Here is a 22,375-nt window from a genome sequence, read left to right on the forward strand (position 1 = left end):
TTAAAATAAAATAAATAATAGGTGTTTATAAAGAGATTGGGGCACATGGGCATGTCCCATTTCAGCCCGTGTGTTTTGTGGTTTTCGAAATTGGGCATATTGGTGTACACGACCATGTTGCACGGCCGTGTCAATCTTCGTTCTCTTCTCCTACGCCCGTGTATGCGGGCGCACACCCGTGTTATTTTGACAGGCTCGACCATGGTCAGTGGGCACGGTCGTGCCGCACGCCCATGCTAATTTGGCAGGATTACGCATGACCATGTTGCACGGCCTTGGCTTCTTATCGGATCCCATGTTGGGGAAACGTTTTTGCCTTGTGTTGCATCTCGGGTATGTGCACGGCCTACGGCACGCCCGTGTGCCTTGCCATGTGTTTCTGGAAATCCTGTGTTCAGTGACTCAGTTAGTGAATTAAATGTTAAAGACTAAAATTTAAAGAAGTTAACATCGTTAGTGCTCGGGTTGCTTCCCGAGAAGCGCTTATTTATAGTCTAAGCTCGACTTACCTCTCTTGTTGCGTGGTCATGGTGGTTCGAGGAGTTTACACTCCTCATCCCTACTATCAGTTTTATCAACATAAGGTTTAAGACGAGTACTATGTACCTTGAACGTGCCAAATTTTGGATGAATTACCTTGACTGTACCATATGGAAAAATGCTAAGTACCGTAAGAGGGATTTCTTCATTCAGTTCAAAAGTGGTAATACGAGGGTCTGCTGCGTCTAATAGCACTTTGTCTCCAACTTTAAGTTGATTTGGGGAAAAATTTAGCTTATCATGGCGTGGTTTTGGTTTATCATGTGTTTTCGATTTATGTGTCCGCTATTCATCTAGTTCCTCGATTTGTACCCTTCGTTCTTCATAGATAGGTCATTTGTTGTTGCTTGAACATAGCTCATGTAAGTTTTTCGAACCTATTTCCTGCAAAGTAGGTTGCAGCACATAGTCAGTTTTAGTAGGATGATTTATACCACCACCTTCAATTTTAAATGTGTTACTCGAGTTACGAGCTTGAAGGGTGATTATGTTGTCTCTCACACGAAGTGTGAGTTCACCTGTGCCAACATCAATTATTGTTCTAGTAGTTGCTAACAAAGGCCTCCCTAAAATTAAAGGAACGTTACAATCCTCTTCTATGTCTAAAACAACAAAATCAATTGGGAATATAAAATTTTCAATTTTAACGAGTACATCTTCAACAATCCCCTTAGAAAATCTGATTGTTTTATCGGCTAATTGAATACTCATCCTAGTTTGTTTGGGTTTCCCAAGACCTAGTTGCTTAAACATTTTGTAAGGCATGACATTGATACTAGCCCCTAAATTAGCCAAAGCATTATTAACATCTAAGCTACCAATTAAACAGGGAATTGTAAAACTCCCTGGATCTTTTAATTTGTTGGCCAGCTTATTCTAGTATGGCTGAGCAAATCACATTTAGCTCCACATGCGACGTCTCATCCAACTTCCGTTTATTTGTTAAAAACTCCTTTAAGAATTTGACTACGTTTGGCATCTGTGAAAGATCTTCAATAAACGGTAAGTTAATATGTAACTTCTATAATAATTTAAGGAATTTACTGAATTGTTCTTCTGTGCGGTATTTTGAAAACGAGTTTCTGACATAGAGATGAATTTTGTTAGCATCTCTTCAAGGTTCAGTTTTTTCTCTTGCTGGTAGGGTGGTTGTTGGAAGCCTGGAGGTGGTGGTGGTCTCTGATTTCCCTGGCCTCCCCATGAAAAATTTGGGTGGTTCCTCCGACCTGCATTGTGTGACAGCCCTAATTCGACCCTAGTCGGAATGTGGTTTCAGGACTACAAAACCGAGTCATAAAATTTAATTAAAATTTAGTTGCATATCCTCTATGTGTATTAGTGCATGTGTGAAAATTTGATGCTTTAATTTAGTCTTAGGAATGTGAATTTTCTTGAAAGGACTTTGTTGAGAACTTAAAAAAAATATGTTAGGTAAATATGTAAGGACCAAATAATATTAAAATAGGAAAGTTTGGGTTTGCATGTCAAATTGCCACATTCATACTAAGTGGCCGGCCAAGTGATGATATCTCTCCACTAGTTTAAATTAAAATTGTATATTAAATTGGCTAATGAGTAAAATATTCTAATTAAAATGAAAAAAAAAATTTAGTGTTCATCTTCTTCTTCTTCTTCCAAAGCCGAAACAAAGGGGAAAGAAAAAGGAAAATTTACCCTAAAGCAATCCGGCACCTTCATTAGCTAGTAGGAGGTAAGTTTTGAATTTTTGATTAAGTCTTGTTATATGTTAAATTCATTTTTTTAAATGTACTCTTGGTAATGTTAAGAAAGTTGAAACTTTTATGGTGGTTTGGGCACCATGTCGTGAATCAAAGTATTAGAACTGGGGGTTATTTTCATGTTGTATTAAATAAGGGGATGATAGAATGGAGTGGAGATTGTTGAATAAGTAGTTGGCACCTTGTACATTCGGTCATATTGAGTTTAGATAGAATGTTATATTTTTTTTATGGTTATTTTTCCTTATATGATAAATGGTTTTGTGATAGGGCCGAATGAACTATGAAGGTTATAATAAGAATGTATGAAGTTTAAGGTGCGAATTTTAGTCTTGGTGATATGGATGATTCGGTTGAAATATTGAGTATGGGAGTTGCCATTTTAGGTTAAGATCAAAAGAATGATTAATAGGCATTAAAAGGTTAAATGTATGAAATTGAAGTATAAGAATTTATAGGTAATTACATAGGTAATGTTAAATTTAATTTGGTATATTCGGCCATATGGGTATATATGTTTGTGATATTATTTTTAACTCTCTATAATCGATTAAAGGAGTAATATTGTCTTATAAGGTTGAGTTGATTCATGATTTTGTATATTAAGAATTAAATATACCTGAGACTAAGTTATCTTAGTAGTGGTAATACATTCGGCCTTGAAGCATTAATCGAACATTAGTTAAGGTTTTAATGTTTTGAACAAGGATAGTTGTGAAATGAAGTGAAAATCATTAAATTATACATATAAGTATCCAGCAAGGTAATTAAACTACTAAATGTATTTATTCTAGATCAAGAAATCAAAGGGGGAGAACCAAACAAGGGCAAAGCAAAGACAATTGAGTAGTCGATTGGGAATCATTTTCATCCAATATAAGGTAAGTCCTTAAGCATTTTTGTAAGGTTGATTAGCTTGTATATAAATAATATTAGGGAATCATAAAAGAATTCCTTTTGTTAGGTATTCTTTTGGAGTGATTTTTCTAATTATTAATGTAACCATATGTGCTATTTGAATTAAGTAAACTGCCTTATCATAACGAATTGACATATGGCACTATGTGTGCGGAATTAAGTGGCACTAGGTGTGCCAACTTGGATGTTGAAGCATGAGAGAAAATCCAATGCACTATGTGTGCAGTTTACTATGGCACTATGTGTGCGAGTATAATTAGCACTATGTGTGCAAATTCGGTTGATAACATAAAAGGTGCATGAAAGAACTAAGTGATAGAACCATTAACTAAAATATCGAATTTGAAACATGTGCTGTGTATGTATAAATTTACCTAGTGCATCATTGTTCCATGCTTTGAGGAAATGGATCCAAATCAATCGGGTTGTTTTGGTATTTGATTTGATTATAGGACTTGGCATGAGATTGAACCGAAAACCTAAGAAATTATAGCATAGTTCGGTATGGACGGAGTAATTGATCTTGCATTATTTGTTTTCCCTTTTGATCTTTTATTAATGGACGATAGTGTAATGCTTATGACTTACTGAGTTATATACTCATTTGGTGCGTTTATTTGTTACTTATTTAGGTTTCTTTGACCCATTTTGTGTGCTCGGAACCATCGTCGAAGTCATCACACCAACTTGCAACTTTTTGGTACCCTCTTCTTAGTTGGTCTAAGAGAACATTTCGGCATGTATAGGCTATTATGTTTTGTTTGAACTTTAATATGTATACTTTTAGCCATGCGAATATGGCTTAAATGTTGAGTTTGGATTTGGCCTTATGGGTGCTTAGTTATAAGGTTTAGTAAGTTTGGTCTTGATAATTTGGTTATGATTGATAGTGGTTTAAATTCATTTTAGTTAAAGTGATCAGTACTACGAATGGATGATGTCTGTGGTAAGTATTTCATGCATTGAAAATGACTTTAATCCTAGGTTCGAATTCGGTTTTGATTGAGTAATAGTCTAAGTCTATTTGATTATTATGCCGTATGTCATGGCTGATTATTTTTGGTGTTACACTTATGATATGGTTATTGAGTAGTATGGAAATTCTTGGTAATGACTAGCCATTGGAATGGCTAATCATGATCATATTTGGTGTTATGTAGGTCAAATTACTAGCTAATCCATGGAAACCATGAAATAGGTAAATTTTACCATAAAACAGATTCAGATAGCAGTAGTGATGTGAATTTGAAAAATCACTAAAAACAGTATAAATGGAATTAAATAATTAATAAATTATGGAATCGAATATTGATGAGTCTATTTTCATATGGAAGAAGCGAAACAGGTATATGAGCTATATTTTATGAGATGTTTAAGTTTTTGTGAAACAGGGCCAGAGCGATTTCTGGATCCCCTGTTCTTACTTTGGAAATTCACCATAAATTTTACAAGAATAATTAGAAGTCATGCTTTATATGTACAGATTCATTATTGAGTCTAGTTTTATTAGAAACAAACGGCATAGGAATTAAAGCCCTGTACATGGAGATATATGATTCGTAATGCACAGAGGTCAGAGTAGTCGAACCTTGATACAAGGGATACTTTAACTAATAAACTGAACTAATTGGCCTGACCAAAAATTCTACAAAAATTTTACTAGATAAATATATGAGTCTAGTTTTAGGAAAAATTTACGGAATTGTATTTCGAGTTTCGAAACTCGAGATATGATTTTTAAAGTGACTGTGATACAATTAGCCAGCTTGTCTAGAAAATTTTAAAATGAATTAAGCCCGTTAACACCTTGTGTTCGACTCCGACAACGGTCTCGGGTACGGGGTGTTACACATTGTAAGTGTTACTATAAGGATTATTTTGAGATCGAGGATTATTACCCGTGTAATTTAACTGCTCATTCTCCATGTTGTAGCCATAAGGTGGATATTCTGAATTGCTTGATCCGCCTCCACTTTTTTCGCACTGCATTACTGGGTGAACCTGTGAAGAACCAAGAAAACCGTCAGTTTTTCTGTTTAAAAGTTCTACCTGATTAGAGAGCATGGTGACTGAATTGATGTTAAAAACGCCGACTGTTTTCATTAGTTTTTTACTCATGACTTGCCAGTGATAATTATTCAGTGGCATCTCTTCTATAAATTCATAAGCATCCTCAGGTGTCTAATTATTGATAGTTCCACCAGCGGCTGCGTCAATCATCTGTCGAGTCGAAGGATTCAGACCATTATGAAACGTTTGAACCTGTAGCCAGAGTGGTAACCCATGGTGAGGGCACCTTCTCAACAGATCCTTGTATCTCTCCCATACATCGTAGAGTTTTTCTAAATCCATCTGTACAAAAGAGGAGATATCATTATGTAATTTGGCTATTTTAGCCAGCGGAAAATATTTTAATAAAAACTTTTTGGTTATTTGTTCCCAAGTAGTGATTGACCCTCGTGGTAACGAGTTCAACCACTGTTTAGCTCTGTTCCTTAATGAAACAAGGAAATAATTGAAGGCGAATGGCATCATCAGAAACGCCATTGATGTTAAAAGTGTCACAAAACTCTAAGAAATTTGCCAAGTGAGCGTCGGGATTCTTGTCCTGCAAACCATCAAACTGAACAAACTGTTGGATCATTTGAATGGTGTTAGGTTTTAGATCAAAATTATTTGCAGCAACAGTAGACCTAACTATGCTTGATTCAGTTCCTGTTAAAGAAGGTTTAGCATAATCATACATAGTACGTGGAGTAGGATTCTGATTAGCAGCAATTGTAGGAGGTAGCAGATTTTCTTGGTTTTCGGCCATCTCATCGGTTGTGGTTGAAATATCATCCTCTTGCTCTTCCTCTGTGTATCTTAAGCTCTGCCTTATTTCTCTTCGGTTTCTATGAACTGTGCGATCGATCTAACTATCAAACAGTAATGGTCCCGACGGGTTTCTTCTAGTCATACACTATAAAAACTTGCCAGGAACGAATAAAAGAAAAATTAGAAAAGGAAATAACAATTTAAATTGCAAATAAAGTAAAATGGTTAAAGTAATAAAAATCGAGTGTTCCTAATATATTAGTTCCCCGGCAACAGCGCCAAAAACTTGATACGTGATATTCGTGACAGGTTTTAAAAATTTATAACTAATCGTTCTTGGAACTAACTATTATCACGGCGAAGGCAAGTGTACCTATCAAACAGTAGTATAGCTTTAGCAAGATCTGATTGTCAAACCAAAAGGAACCAAAACTAGTAGTAATTACTTTCTTTTTGTTATCTAACCTAAAAATTAAAGGATTTGTTTATCTAGACTAATTAACTAAACTAAGGGTGCACAGAGAGAAAATTGGAAAAAAGCTTTTGGAGAAACTCGATTGACTTAAAATAATACCCAAGGAAAAATCTACCTAGACTTCACTTGTTATTTGGCTCTGAATCAGACGATTTATTCATTTGACTTGATCAGCAGAAATCCCTAAGTTATATTATTATCTCTCTCGAGATAATAACATCTAACCCTAGGTTGATTAATTGAAATCTCTTTCTAATTAACGCCCTAGTGTTGCATTAACTTGATCTCTGGATCGACTTATTAGGTTTCACCCTAATCTGACAAAATCTTATCACCTTATCTCTAGGTGTGCAATCAACTCCGCTTAATTATGACAAATTTACTCTTAGACAAGGTCTATTCCTCCTCTGAATAAGAGCATTAACTTGAATCAATATCCTGGAATATCAAAACAAGAATTAAGAACATATAATTAAGAACAAGTCAAATATTTATCATACAATTCAGATAATGATAACAAGATCCGTCTTAGGTTTCATTCCCCTTAGGTATTTAGGGGGTTTAGTTCATAATTATAAAAGAAAACATCTCAAAATAATAATGAATACAAAACATAAAGAAAACCCAAAACCCTTGAATGGAAATTGAAGGGAGATATTTAGTCTTGTCGATGAATCCGGCTTCTGAGATGGACCAATCGGCTTCCCTTGAGTAATTCCTTGCCTCCTCCTCTGTGTGTCTCTTTTAGGTGCCTCCTCAGGTGTTTAAATAGGCTTTAGAATGCCTAAGAGCCCTCAAAAGTGGTCTTTTTTGAGTAGGACTATACTTGGGCTCGGCAGGGACACGCCCGTGTGACACACCCGTGTGAGATTGCTCCAGCCCGTGGTCAAGGCTGTTGAATAGGCACAGGCGTGTAGTCTACCCGTGTAAGTCGTGCTTTGATCTTGCCAAATGGACACGGCCGTGTGACACGCCCGTGTGAGAAAGTCCAAGCCATGTTGATTTCCCATGTGGGTTCATTTTCTCCGTTTTTAGCCTATTTCTCACTCTTTTTACTCTTCTATGCTCACCTAAGTATAAAACATGAAATTAAAGAATTAGGAGCATCGAATTCACCAAATCTAAGGAGAATTTGTAACACCCGAACCCGATACCGTCGCCGGAGTCGAACACGAGGTGTTAACAGACTTCAAACCACTTATTCGACATTTCCCAGACAAGCTGCCGATCTGCGTACTAGTCGCTTTAAAAATCATATCTTGAGTTTCACAACTCGAAAATCAGTTTCGTGATTTTTCCCTGAAACTAGACTCATATGCCCATATCCATAATTTTTTCTAGAATTTTTGGTTGGGCCAATTAGTACAGTTTATTAGTCAAAGTCTCCCATGTTGCAGGGATCGACTACACTGACCTTTGCGCATTACGACCTGGATATCTCCCTGTACAGAACTTCCATACTGATGTCGTTTGTTTCTATAGAAACTATACTCAGAGAGGAATCTATACATATATGGTATGACTCCTAATTATCTCTGGTTAATTTACAATGAATTTCCAAAGTCGGAGCAGGGAATCCAGAAACCGTTCTGGCCCTGTCCCACGAGAACCTGATTATCTCTTAACATACTGTCCATATGATCTTTTCGTTATGAAAATAGACTCATCGAACTTCGATTACATAATTTATACATCAATTAATTCCACTCCTACTATTTTTAGTGATTTTTCAATCTCATGTCACTGCTGCTGCCAGCATCTGTTACGAAAGCAACTATGCCCACTTCGTGTTTACTCCTTGATCTAACTAATAATTCATCATGCATATCACAAATTATGATCATGACTAACCATGCCAAAGGCTAATCATTGTCAAACTTCCCCCTACTACACTATTGCCATATCATGAATTTTAACACCAAACTAATCAACCATGACGTATGGCATAAAAAAGGTCGAATTATCAAGATTTGCGACCTAACGTTATGAATCCAAACCCAACCGAACATTTATGCCATTTTCGCATGGCTAAAAGATTACATACCAAAGTTCAAACACAACATAATAGCCTATACATGCCGAAATGTTCTCCTAAGCCAACTAAGAAGAAAGTACCAAAACTTGCTATCCGGTGTGATGACTTCGATGACGGCCCGACCGCGCAAAAAGAGACGAGTCCAAGAGACCTAGAATAGGTGACAAGGAAACACCGAGTGAGTTTATAACTCAGTAAGTCATAAGCAATACACTACCATCCATTAATAACATTATCACAAGAGGAAACAAAATGGAACGAGGCTAGTTACTCCATCCATACCGAACCATACCATAGTTCCTCCGACCTATCGGTTCAATCTCATACCAAATCATGCATTCACATTCCATATACTCATCAATAGAATATTCGAGGCATTTTCATAAATCATTTCATTTTCTTTACCATCATACAACTAAACGGCCTTTCACCCATTCCACGATAAAACTTATGTACGTGACTTTAAGTATATTTGTCACATAGGTTCAACTTACCAAGCTCAACTCCAACTATAAACATAGCACCTATTAGCCATGAACTCAAGATACTTACCCGATCCGCTGTCCGTGATCGACTCAATAGCGTCGCACACTTAGTGTCCATAATGATTCAAGAATATATATTAAGTCTACACACTCAGTGCTATATAATCAACTCGCACACTTAATGCTACATAATCAAACTCGCACACTTAGTGCTACATAGTCAACTCGCACACTTAGTGCTACATAGTCAAACTCGCACACTTAGTGCTACATAGTCAAACTCGCACACTTAGTGCTACATAGTCAATTCGCACACTTAGTGCTGCACAATTTAAACCCGCACACGTAGCGCCAATCTCATGGTCATAAATGTTTATACCCACACATTTAGTGCCGAGATCAACAACTCAATACATTTCACCTCTTTTCTTTTCATTCAACACTTTCATCATCACATACGTACATGCATATATATATTTATTCATTCCATTCAGCATCATTACATAAACGTTATGACCATTTGAATTAATACCAACTATATGCTTAATGACTTACTTTATGTTGGGTAAAATAATTCCGAGTCGGCTACTCGATGACCTTCGATTTCCCCTTGTTGGACGCCTCTCCTTTAGGTTCTTGAGCTTAAATAATACAAATAAGAGTATTCAATATTTAACCCAATAACATGAATTTATTTATCACATTCGGCAATCACATATCATTAAATTTTCAAACCAAAATGTCATTATATGACCACATATACACATATCCATATACTTAAGCTCAATAATTATAATGTAATATCATGTACCCACTTTAAGTATATTGCCGAATATACTTAATCATACATACACCTAACCAAAACAATTTCCTAAAATCTTTATATCATTTATACACTAAGCCGAATACTCTCACCAAGTTCACCTATATTCTTCAACAATTCCTTCATTGATCAAACACATATTCGGCTAAAGAAATGGCAATTTTAGCAACCTTCGATTTAGTACTTAACTTTTACCACATATCAAATAACTCATTTCCTTACTCATGTGACCACGTATATTCGGTCATGCATACACACATAAAATCAATTTGGAGACTCTATCAATCCAACATACATTCGGCACCTTCATCCACCATTCTACCAAGCATGTAATATTCAAACACAACCAAACTCACATTCGGCCCTAGCTCATAACAAGGTAGCCGATTCTTTTTATAGTTCAAACACTCCTCTATCATCATTCACCTAACTTTAACATGAAACAACAAAACTCACCATTTCTCATCCAAATAACATGAACAACAACCATTTCTTGAACACTTTCTCATGACCGATTGCTCATGTTACCAACAAGATTCAAGATTTGAACATGGGCTATTTAGAACTCAAGTCAATTACTAAAACATGCATGCATCTCAAGGACAACATCAAACATACCTTAGTCTAGCAAACCACCATAGCCGATTTTCTCAAGCTTTTCCCCTTCCTTTCTTTCCTCTATTCGGCCAAAGATGTTCAAGAATGAACACTTTTTTTTTTGTTTTCTTTCTTCAATTCACGGCAACAAGGGGGTATGGATGAGACCATATTATTATTTTTTTTCATCACCATGCTCATTATTTTATTTTTCTTAACATACATCACTAGCATAACATGTTGGAGACATGTTTCCACCCATAGCATGGCCGGCCACTATGCTTTAGTTTGGCTAATTTGACATGCAAGGACAACACTTTCCCACTTTAATACTATTTGGTCCTTACTTATTTACCTATCATAATTTTCCAAGTCTTTCAACTAGATCCTTTCAAGCAAAATTCACATTCCTAATATAAAATTAAAACATCAAATTTTTGTACAAGTACTATCACACATATAAGATATGCAAATAAAATTTTAACTAAATTTTATGACTCGGTTTTGTGGTCCCGAAACCACATTCCGACTAGGGTTGAATTAGGGCTGTCACAACTCTCCTCCACTTAAGAAATTTTCGTCCCCGAAAATCTTACCGGTAAATAGGTTTGGGTATCGTTCTTTCATCGAGCTCTCAGTTTCCCAAGTAGCTTCCTCGATCCCGTGTTTGAGCCATAACACCTTCACTAACGGAACCCTTTTGTTTCGCAACTCCTTCACTTCACGAGCTAGGATACGCATCGGTTCTTCTTCATAACTCATATCGGCTTGAATTTCAACCTCTGATGGGCTAATTATGTGCGATGGATCAGATCGATAGCGTCGAAGCATCGAAACATGAATGACGTCGTGAATCTTTTCAAGCTCAGGGGGCAAAATTAATCGGTATGCAACTGGTCCAACTCGTTCGGATACTTCGTACGGGCCGATGAATCTCGGACTCAATTTGCCCTTACGACCAAATCTAAGCACCTTCTTCCAGGGTGAAACTTTGAGAAATACTTTGTCTCCAACCTGATATTCAATGTCTTTTCTTTTCAAATCCGCATACGACTTTTGACGATCCGAAGCGGTTTTCAAACTTTCGCGAATTACTCGAACTTTCTATTCGGCATCCTTAATCAAATCAACCCCAAGGATCTTACTTTCACTAAGTTCAGTCCAAAATATTGGGGTACGGCATTTACGACCGTACAAAGCCTCGTAAGGTGCCATCTTAATACTTGATTGAAAACTATTGTTGTAAGCGAATTCAATCAAAGGTAAATACCGTTCCCATGAACCATTAAACTCGAGGATGCAACATCTCAACATATCCTCAAGTATCTGAATTATCCGCTCGGATTGACCATCGGTTTGTGGATGAAAAGCGGTGCTAAAATGCAGCTTGGTACCCAAAGCTTCTTGCAATTTCTTCCAAAATCGCGAGGTGAATCTCGGATCTCTATCCGACACGATAGAAATAGGTACTCCATGTAATCTCACAATCTGAGAAACATACAATTCGGCTAGTTTATCCAATGAAAAATCCGTACGCACGGGGATAAAGTGAGCCGACTTAGTCAGTCTATCAACAACAACCCAAATCGCATCCTTCTTACTTGCTGACAATGGCAGTCCGGACACAAAGTCCATTGTGACTCGATCCCATTTCCACTCGGGTATCATGATCGGCTGAAGTAATCCTGAAGGCACTTGATGTTCTGCTTTCACTTGTTGACATATTAAGCATCTCGAAACAAAGTCAGAGATGTCTCGTTTCATACCATGCCACCAAAACTGACGTTTCAGATCGTTGTACATTTTAGTACTACCCGGGTGGATAGACATTCGGCCACTATGAGCCTCATTCAAAATCATCGAAATAAGTTTCGAATTCCTTGGAACACACAAACGACTTCTAAACCTCAAACAATCATCATCATCCATTCGAAACTCCGATTCCTTGTTCAGAACACACTCAGCCCGTTTTGCAACCAATTCATCATCAACTTTCTGGGCTTCACGAATTTGATGAATCAACAATGGTTTGGCTTTTAATTCAGCTACTAACACATTGTCGGGCAGAACAGACAAGTGCACATTCATCGCTCGTAAAGCAAACAGCGATTTCTGGCTTAAGGCGTCCGCAACCACATTAGCCTTTCCCGGGTGGTAATCAATGACAAGCTCGTAATCTTTCAACAATTCAAGCCAACGTCTTTGTCGCAGATTCAAGTCTCGCTGAGTCATCAAATATTTGAGACTTTTGTGATCCAAAAATACATGGCACTTCTCACCAAATAAATAATGTCGCCATATTTTTAAAGCAAATACGATGGCAGCTAGTTCGAGGTCGCGGGTCGGATAATTTCTCTCGTGTGGCTTCAATTGTCACGACGCATAGGCCACAACTCGACCTTCTTACATCAACACGCAACCCAACCCAAGTAGGGATGCGTCACTATAAATGACAAACTCTTTGGCTGATTCGGGTTGCACTAAAATTGGTGCTTCAGTCAAATGAGTTTTCAGTTGATCGAAACTTTTCTGACATTTCTCCGTCCATTCGAACTTAACATCCTTTTGAAGTAGCTTCGTCATTGGTGTGGCTATCATCGAGAAACCTTTGACAAATCGTCGGTAATAACCGGCGAGCCCCAAAAAGCTCCGAACCTCAGTAATATTTCTCGGAGGTTTCCAGTTAAGTATGGCTGAGATTTTGTTCGGGTCAACTCGAATACCCGATGCGGATACCACATGACCCAAGAAGCTAACCTCTCTTAACCAGAACTCACACTTACTGAACTTAGCATATAACTGCTTATCCCGCAAAATTTGCAACACTAATCTCAGGTGTTCAGCATGTTCAGTCTCATCTCTTGAATAGACCAAGATGTCATCAATGAACACAACTACGAACCGATCCAAATATGGTCTGAAGATCCGATTCATCAAATCCATAAATACCGCAGGGGCATTAGTGAGCCTAAACGGCATCACTAAGAATTCGTAGTGACCATATCTCGTTCTGAAGGCAGTTTTGGGTATGTCCGAATCTCGAATTCGCAACTGATAATAGCCCGATCTCAAATCTATTTTCGAGAACACTGTGGCTCCCTTCAGTTGGTCGAACAAATCATCGATGCGCGGCAACGGATATTTGTTCTTTATCGTCACTTTATTCAGTTGACGATAGTCAATGCACAACCTCATGGTTCCGTCCTTCTTTTTCACAAACAATACTGGTGCACCCCAAGGTGAGAAACTTGGTCGAGCGAAACCTCTATCCGTCAATTCTTGCAACTGAGCTTTCAACTCCTTTAACTCGGTCAGTGCCATACGATACGGAGCTATTGAAATTGGCGTAGTTCCAGGTATAAGCTCAATACCAAATTCTATCTCCCGAACAGGTGGCAAACCCGGTAACTCTTCAGGAAAAACATCCGGGTATTCACAAACCACCGGCACAGATTCAGGTTTCTTTTCTAACTCTTTGTCATCAAGTACATACGCAAGGTATGCTTCGCACCCTTTTCTCACATATTTCTGGGCCAACATTGCTGATATTACAGCTGGCAACCCCTTCAAATTCGTAGACTCAACTCGGATTACCTCGTTATTTACGCACCTCAAATCAATAGTCTTGCTTTTGCAATTTACAACCGCATCATGCGCGGTCAGCCAATCCAAACCAAGAATAACATCAAATTCATCAAACGGCAAAAGCATCAAGTCCGCCGGGAAACAAGAACCTCGAATTACTAGGGGACATCTCTTACACACTTTGTCGACAAGCACGTAACGACCCAAGGGATTTGACACCCGAATTACGAACTCAGTAGACTCAACAGGTAGAGTCTTACTGGATGCTAAGGTTTCACATACATATGAATGAGTAGAGTCGGGGTCAATCAATGCAATCACATTAGTATCAAAGAGAGTGAAGGTACCAGTGATGACGTCGGGGGAGGATGCCTCCTCTCGTGCGCGAATGGCATATGCTCTAGCAGGAGTACGGTTCTCGGCTCGATCAGCCGTATCAGAGGCCCCTCTCTGACTACTACCCCTACCTCCTAAAATTCTTGGTGGCCTGCCTGTAGTTGTCACTCCACTAGGTCTTGCACCTTGAATCTTATTCTTCTCATCCAGCTCCGTGCAATCTCTAATGAAGTGGTCCTTCGAACCGCATCCGTAACAGGCCCTGTTAGTAGACTTACCCCAACATTCACCTAGGTGTCGTCTTCCGCATTGGGGACATTCAGGTTTCTCTAGACGATTATTGCCCACACTAGCTACCGAAGTAGCTCGGGAGCCCGTCGATGGTCTTGCTCTGATGGAAATTCCCGCAGTCGTCCTCGACTTATTAGTGTCCTCCCTGAACTTCTTTACGGCTGAGAACGGGGCTTTACCCGTCGATCTTTTACGGTAGTCTCTAGCTTAAAATTCAGCCTTCTTCTTCTCCTTTCCAAGTTCTTCCGCCTTGCAGGCTCGTTCGACTAGTGTTACGAATTCTTTTATTTCCAAAATACCCATTAGTAGCTTTAAATCCTCATTCAATCCTTCTTCGAATCTTTTGCACATAGAAACCTCATCAGCTACACACTCCCGGGCATACCTACTGAGTCTTACGAATTCATGTTCGTATTCAGATACTGTCATACGGCCTTGCTTGAGTTCCAAGAATTCCTTACGCTTTTGATCGATGAACCGTTGGCTAATATATTTCTTTCGAAATTCTGTCTGAAAGAAGTCCCAAGTTACTCGTTCGTTCGGGACTATAGAAATCAAGGTCCTCCACCAATAGTAGGCTGAGTCTCGCAACAAAGATACAGCACACTTTAGACATTCGTCAGGTGTGCATGACAGTTCATCGAACACTCGAATGGTGTTATCAAGCCAGAACTCGGCCCTTTCGGCATCATCAGTAACTATGGCCTTGAACTCCTCAGCCCCGCGCTTCCTAATCAAGTCTACAGGTGGCTTACTCAGCCTCACAGGATCAGTGACTGATGGCATTACGGGCTCTTGGGGTGGATTATTCAAATTCGGGAATTGTTGGACAGCCGGATTGGTTCGGGCATATTGCGCGACCCACTCATTCATCATGGTAAAGAAGGCTTGTTTAGCCCCTTCACCTTGATTATTCGCAGATGACTGAGGTTCAATAGGCGGTGTCCCTTGTGCAGGAGCAGCCGCTACACTTTCAACGTCATCCGCTACGATTCTTTCTACACCGGGATCCATTTACTAATCAAAACATAAATTTTAACCGTCAGAAGTCATCACACAATTAAACATTAACATTCGGCATGTATAGCTAGACTCATATGTGCTATGGTAGTCCTAGAACTGACTAAACCATAGCTCTGATACCAATCAAATGTAACACCCCGAACCCGATACCGTCGCCGGAGTCGAACACGAGGTGTTAACAGACTTCAAACCACTTATTCGACATTTCCCAGACAAGCTACCGATCTGCGTACTAGTCGCTTTAAAAATCATATCTTGAGTTTCACCACTCGAAAATCAGTTTCGTGATTTTTCCCTGAAACTAGACTCATATGCCCATCTCCATAATTTTTTCTAGAATTTTTGGTCGGGCCAATTAGTACAGTTTATTAGTCAAAGTCTCCCATGTTGCAGGGATCGACTACACTGACCTTTGCGCATTACGACCTGGATATCTCCCTGTATAGAACTTCCATACTGATGCCGTTTGTTTCTATAGAAACTAGACTCAGAGAGGAATCTATATATATATGGTATGACTCCTAATTATCTCTGGTTAAATTACAATGAATTTCCAAAGTCGGAGCAGGGAATCCAGAAACCGTTCTGGCCCTGTCCCACGAGAACCTGATTATCTCTTAACATACTGTCCATATGATCTTTTCGTTATGAAAATAGACTCATCGAACTTCGATTACATAATTTATTCATCAATTAATTCCACTCCTACTATTTTAGTGATTTTTCAATCTCATGTCACTGCTGCTGCCAGCATCTGTTACGAAAGCAACTATGCCCACTTCGTGTTTACTCCTTGATCTAACTAATAATTCACCATGCATATCACAAATTATGATCATGACTAACCATGCCAAAGGCTAATCATTGTCAAACTTCCCCCTACTACACTATTGCCATATCATGAATTTTAACACCAAACTAATCAACCATGACGTATGGCATAAAAAAGGTCGAATTATCAAGATTTGCGACCTAACGTTATGAATCCAAACCCAACCGAACATTTATGCCATTTTCGCATGGCTAAAAGATTACATACCAAAGTTCAAACACAACATAATAGCCTATACATGCCGAAATGTTCTCCTAAGCCAACTAAGAAGAAAGTACCAAAACTTGCTATCCGGTGTGATGACTTCGATGACGGCCCGACCACGCAAAAAGAGACGAGTCCAAGAGACCTAGAATAGGTGGCAAGGAAACACCGAGTGAGTTTATAACTCAGTAAGTCATAAGCAATACACTACCATCCATTAATAACATTATCACAAGAGGAAACAAAATGGAACGAGGCTAGTTACTCCATCCATACCGAACCATACCATAGTTCCTCCGACCTATCGGTTCAATCTCATACCAAATCATGCATTCACATTCCATATACTCATCAATAGAATATTCGAGGCATTTTCATAAATCATTTCATTTTCGTTACTATCATACAACTAAACGGCCTTTCACCTATTCCACGATAAATCTTATGTACGTGACTTCAAGTATATTTGTCACATAGGTTTAACTTACCAAGCTCAACTCCAACTATAAACATAGCACCTATTAGCCATGAACTCAAGATACTTACCCGATCCACTGTCCGTGATCGACTCAATAGCGTCGCACACTTAGTGTCCATAATGATTCAAGAATATATATTAAGTCCGCACACTCAGTGCTATATAATCAACTCGCACACTTAGTGCTACATAATCAAACTCGCACACTTAGTGCTACATAGTCAACTCGCACACTTAGTGCTACATAGTCAAACTCGCACACTTAGTGCTACATAGTCAAACTCGCACACTTAGTGCTACATAGTCAATTCGCACACTTAGTGCTGCACAATTTAAACCCGCACACGTAGCGCCAATCTCATGGTCATAAATGTTTATACCCGCACATTTAGTGCCGAGATCAACAACTCAATACATCTCACCTCTTTTCTTTCATTCAACACTTTCATCATCACATACGTACATGCATATATATATTTATTCATTCCATTCAGCATCATTACATAAACGTTATGACCATTTGAATTAATACCAACTATATGCTTAATGACTTACTTTATGTTGGGTAAAATAATTTCGAGTCGGCTACTCGATGACCTTCGATTTCCCCTTGTTGGACGCCTCTCCTTTAGGTTCTTGAGCTTAAATAATACAAATAAGAGTATTCAATATTTAACCCAATAACATGAATTTATTTATCACATTCGGCAATCACATATCATTAAATTTTCAAACCAAAATGTCATTATATGACCACATATACACATATCCATATACTTAAGCTCAATAATTATAATGTAATATCATGTACCCACTTTAAGTATATTGCCGAATATACTTAATCATACATACACCTAACCAAAACAATTTCCTAAAATCTTTATATCATTTATACACTAAGCCGAATACTCTCACCAAGTTCACCTATATTCTTCAACAATTCATTCATTGATCAAACACATATTCGGCTAAAGAAATGGCAATTTTAGCAACCTTCGATTTAGTACTTAACTTTTACCACATATCAAATAACTCATTTCCTTACTCATGTGACCACGTATATTCGGTCATGCATACACACATAAAATCAATTTGTAGACTCTATCAATCCAACATACATTCGGCACCTTCATCCACCATTCTACCAAGCATGTAATATTCAAACACAACCAAACTCACATTCGGCCCTAGCTCATAACAAGGTAGCCGATTCTTTTTATAGTTCAAACACTCCTCTATCATCATTCACCTAACTTTAACATGAAACAACAAAACTCACCATTTCTCATCCAAATAACATGAACAACAACCATTTCTTGAACACTTTCTCATGACCGATTGCTCATGTTACCAATAAGATTCAAGATTTGAACATGGGCTATTTAGAACTCAAGTCAATTACTAAAACATGCATGCATCTCAAGGACAACATCAAACATACCTTAGTCTAGCAAACCACCATAGCCGATTTTCTCAAGCTTTTCCCCTTCCTTTCTTTCCTCTATTCGGCCAAAGATGTTCAAGAATGAACACTTTTTTTTTGTTTTCTTTCTTCAATTCACGGCAGCAAGGGGGTATGGATGAGACCATATTATTTTTTTTTTCATCACCATGCTCATTATTTTATTTTTCTTAACATACATCACTAGCATAACATGTTGGAGACATGTTTCCACCCATAGCATGGCCGGCCACTATGCTTTAGTTTGGCTAATTTGACATGCAAGGACAACACTTTCCCACTTTAATACTATTTGGTCCTTACTTATTTACCTATCATAATTTTCCAAGTCTTTCAACTAGATCCTTTCAAGCAAAATTCACATTCCTAATATAAAATTAAAACATCAAATTTTTGTACAAGTACTATCACACATATAAGATATGCAAATAAAATTTTAACTAAATTTTATGACTCGGTTTTGTGGTCCCGAAACCACATTCCGACTAGGGTCGAATTAGGGCTGTCACAGAATTCATCCATAAATGTGTTAAGCATGGGATAAAAATATGTATAAATTACGGTTTATCACCTTATGACTAGATTTCTTGATAATTAAGTTTATTAATGAAGTAGATATTCTTAATAGGTAGGAAATTTTATTAAATAAAGTTTCTTGGTGATTAAGTAATAGTCATATAAATAGAGGGCATGATTTAGGCTTTAGAATTAAAATTAAGTAGATGATAAATGTAATGGCCATAGGATCTTTCTATGATGAGGGTTTGTAATTAGAGTATTTGATAATTAAGCTTGTTAAGAAAATCTTCTTAATAGGCAAAGAATCTTAATGAAAAAGGTTTCTTGGTCATCAAGTGATAGCCTTATAAATAGAGAGTATGATTTAGCTTTTAGAATAAACAAGTAGAAGAGAAAAGTAATCCCTATGAGATCTTTTTATGGGGAGGTTTGTACCTTTATCATGAAAACATTACACGTTGTTGTTAGGATGACTTATAGTTTTACTCATGTAAAATTTACAAATTTAGTGTAGTAGACTTTCTAGAACACCCAAGCCCTCGACAACACTAAACTAATATTGAGGTACACCTTCCAACTCTCTAAAATAAGAAAAAAAATTAGGTGGAATTTAAGAAACCTGTAACATCCCAATTTTGGGCCTAGTCAGAATAGTGGTTTCGAGACCACAAATCTAAAGTAGAAATAATTTTTTTATGAATGTGTTGAGGTCTATGATATGTTTGCATAATTGTATGAAGGTTCCGTTAAGAAATTTTGTTGATAGAGTGTCCAATTTGATTTTTAGGACTAAATTGCAAAAGGTGCAAAAAATGTGATTCTAGAAGCTTTAAGCATGAAATAGCTATGGATTATTAATTAGAGGTCCTTAAATAGAAATTTTAATGATTTCTATTTTTATGGACAAAAATGGGCATGAATAAGTAAAATTTAAAAGTTTAGTAAAAAGGGCATTTTGGTCATTTAGTTAATAAAAGAATAAAAAGGCAAAATTAAGTCAAAATTTGCTCATCTTCTCCATGCCATAGCTGAAATTCCTAAGGTCGACATAGCTAGGGTTTCTTCAACTTTCAAGCTTGATTATAGAGAAAAATGGAGTTCGGACCTAGACTAAATCGAACTAGTTAGCCATATTTTGTACCGGGGTAAGTTCGTGTGTAAATCATGCAACTTATATTATGTATTTAATATTTCATTATTGCATGATTTGTACAATTATCATTATGGATTCATTCGGCAAAGATTTGATACGGCAAAATTCTCGGTCAACCTTAGGAATAGTTAGGATACAAATGTCATGACATTAGGGCTATGAGTTTACGTGTAAGACCATATCTGGGATATGGCATCGTTCTGAAATTTCGTGTAGAACCATGTCTGGGACATGGCATTGATATGAGAATCATGTAAGACCATAGCTGGGCTATTAGCATAGATATGAGATCCCGTGTAAGACCATATCTAAGATATGGCATTGCTATGATTCTATGTGTATGTAATTCCCGAGTATCCTTTAGTATTCCAAGTGGTTCAACGGGTAATTTAAAGATTATATTAATGATGTGAAAGGTTATGATTATGTTATGAAGCAGTACATGTACGTACGCAGAACTCATGAGAAATGGTCTCGGTTTAAGATGCACTATTGGTAAGGATGCAAATGAGTAAGATATGTCTATGATCACTTGATGATTTTGTACTAATTTACATTATGTTATGTGTACGTTATTGTATGTTTAAAGCTGATTTTTATTTACATGCTAACTTATTAAGCTTAAAGCTTACCCCCTTTCCTTTTTCATTTCTTATAGTGCCATCAAGCCAGCTCGGGGATCGAAGACGGTCGGAGATCCACTCACACTATCAAATTATCATTTTGGGTACTTATTATTACATTAATTTGAGTTATGGCATGTATAGGGACTTGGTCTTTTTATGATATGTGTCATTATTGATTTGGCCAAATGTGTTGGCTTGTAATGGTATTTGATTCATTTTGTAAATGGCCATTTGGTATTGGCTAATATTGGTTAAGTATTTATACATATGATAATGCCTTTCATGGATGTGGTTATTGCATGGTTTGTGATAATAAGTATGAGATGTTGTATGTGATAGAAATTAGCATGTAATTGATGTGTGGATGTCTTGGTTGAGGCTGAATTGGTTGTGTATATGCTTGGATTAGTGTTGTTTGATGTAGTGTAGGTTGGTGCAAGTAAAGGTGGCAAAAAGGCTTGGTAAGTAGCCTTATTTTTGTCTACATGGGTAGACAAACAAGCATGTGTCTAGGCCGTGTGTGACATACGGCTTGCCCTATAGGTGTGTGATCCGGTCGTGTGTTCCTTGCATTTTTGAATTTTGGCTTCGAATTGGCCATTCCGGTAGATACACAGCCTGTGAAGGACACGGCCTAAGGACATAGGCATGTGCTTAGGAAGTGTAAAGTCTACACCCATTTTAGGAAAAATTATGAAAATTAAATTGCCCACACAGACTAGCACATGGGCGTGTACCTTGGCCATGTGACCCAAATTTGTTGATGATGTCATAAATAGAGAGTTACACGGGTTAGGAACACGGGCGTGTGTGACCACACGGCCTACCCACACAGGTGTGTCCCAAGCCAAACGGGCATGTGACCCATGTTTTTATGAAAAATTATTTAAATGTTGGGAAGTTTTTTGAAGTTCTCGGTTTAGTCTCGAACCACTCCTAATGCATGTTTTGGGCCTCGTAGGCTTGTTTAAGGGACGATATGAATATTTTGAAAAGTTTTAAATTTGAGCGAAAATTCATGTCTCGATTTTGAATGTTTGTTTGAGTTTAAGTCTGGTAATGCCTCGTACCCTATTCCGGTGTCGAATACAGGTAAGGGGTGTTACAAAACCAAATAGCAGAATCAATACTTGGTGTTTGGTGCAAATAATACTTACAACATAGTTTCGTCCCACTACCCTTATTTTTCTAATCAATGTGGGATATGGAGTTTTATATAAACTCATAATCCCTTTTCCTATTGTTCCTAACAAATTTGGGATTCATAACCTTACTAACAAAATACTTAGGCTACACTTAGTTCTTAGTGACTAAACATAATGGTTAAACTTTGTACAACAAAAACTACTAACATAATATATTTCTACTATACTTCATCGTGATATAAGTTAGTGTTGTTATCCAACACTCCCCCTCAACACCAACTTCCACCATGCC

The 22,375-nt window shown here is 37.6% G+C and overlaps 1 non-coding gene across 1 annotated transcript; it reads left to right on the forward strand.

Moving 5' to 3' along the window:
- The first annotated feature begins 5,475 nt into the window (after positions 1–5,475).
- On the forward strand, positions 5,476–5,581 carry LOC121210562 (small nucleolar RNA R71). The gene has a single exon (XR_005905678.1). It is a non-coding gene; the product is annotated as a small nucleolar RNA R71 (small nucleolar RNA).
- Positions 5,582–22,375: the final 16,794 nt, after the last annotated feature.

This window comes from Gossypium hirsutum, chromosome A11 (genome assembly GCF_007990345.1).
Source record: "Gossypium hirsutum isolate 1008001.06 chromosome A11, Gossypium_hirsutum_v2.1, whole genome shotgun sequence".
Classification (NCBI taxonomy): domain Eukaryota; kingdom Viridiplantae; phylum Streptophyta; class Magnoliopsida; order Malvales; family Malvaceae; genus Gossypium; species Gossypium hirsutum.